This window comes from Scylla paramamosain, chromosome 11 (genome assembly GCF_035594125.1).
Source record: "Scylla paramamosain isolate STU-SP2022 chromosome 11, ASM3559412v1, whole genome shotgun sequence".
Taxonomy (NCBI): Eukaryota; Metazoa; Arthropoda; class Malacostraca; order Decapoda; family Portunidae; genus Scylla; species Scylla paramamosain.
The window spans coordinates 11,510,001-11,511,453 of NC_087161.1; the positions used below are offsets into that span (position 1 = coordinate 11,510,001).

The following is a 1,453-nucleotide window of genomic DNA, read 5'->3' on the forward strand; positions in this document are numbered from 1 at the left end:
ACACCTGCGATATCCAGCACACACACACACACACACACACACACACACACACACACACACACACACACACACACACACACACACACCTGCGATATGCAACAGACACTCACGAAGAGACGCCTTTGAGATATCCAGCAGATATACATGCGATATCTAATACACGTCTGCGATATCCAACACATGCACACTTGCATTTTCCACCATACGTCTGTGATATCCATCACATACCTGCGCTATCCACCACACACACGCTATTTTAAACATACACCTGCGATATGTGAAATTTCACTATACACATGCACTATTAATACACACAGACACACACACACACACACACACACACACACACACACACACACACACACACACACACATCTGTGTTATCCAATACACATGAGCTGTATCCAACAGAACCACCTGCGATACACACCTGCGTTATCCACCAAACACTTGCGATATCCAACACAGGTTTGCATTATCTCTTACACATACACTATACTTAATTCATCGAACATCTGCTTTATCCATCACACACATCATATTCACCACACTTGTTTCTGCATACAGTGAAACGGTTTCCATGCAATATACACGAAAAAAAAAATTTATATATATATATATATATATATATATATATATATATATATATATATATATATATATATATATATATATATATATATATATATATATATATATATATATATATATATATATATATATATATATATATATATATATATATATATATATATATATATATATATATATATATATATACATACTGCGGTTGGTTGAGGTTGAGGTGTTGGGTGGACGTGGAAGCCTCGGAACAGCGTTGTTCACACACTGACAGTTCCGGCACAACTGAGAGAGATTCTTCCTTTTGGTCTTTCCCTCCCTCCCCCATCCTCCCCACTCTCCTCATCCTTCTACTTCTTACCTAGAAATCAATTTCCATCTCACCCAATTCAATGTGTTTGCTTTATATATATATATATATATATATATATATATATATATATATATATATATATATATATATATATATATATATATATATATATATATATATATATATATATATATATATATATATATATATATATATATATATATATATATATATATATATATATATATATATATTACTGAGGTGGTGGTGTTTACTTCTGTTGATACATTGTATGCATTTGTCTCAATCCTGATTTAGGTATCCTCTTTTTACAGAGAGAGAGAGAGAGAGAGAGAGAGAGAGAGAGAGAGAGAGAGAGAGAGAGAGAGAGAGAGAGAGAGAGAGAGAAATGTACAACTAATTGTGACATCAAACAATATAATAATTTCAGTTCCCGCTACTTATAAATAAATAATTAAATAAATAAATGAATATATATATATATATATATATATATATATATATATATATATATATATATATATATATATATATATA

The 1,453-nt window shown here is 30.5% G+C and overlaps 1 protein-coding gene across 1 annotated transcript in view; it reads right to left on the reverse strand.

Moving 5' to 3' along the window:
* The window catches only part of LOC135104949 (protein masquerade-like), a 37,665-nt gene extending 36,769 nt beyond the window's left edge, over nt 1-896 (reverse strand). The window contains exon 1 of the mRNA XM_064012764.1: nt 786-896. The gene's annotated coding sequence lies outside the window, so the exon portion shown is untranslated. The remainder of the gene's footprint in view (nt 1-785) is intronic.
* Nucleotides 897-1,453: the final 557 nt, after the last annotated feature.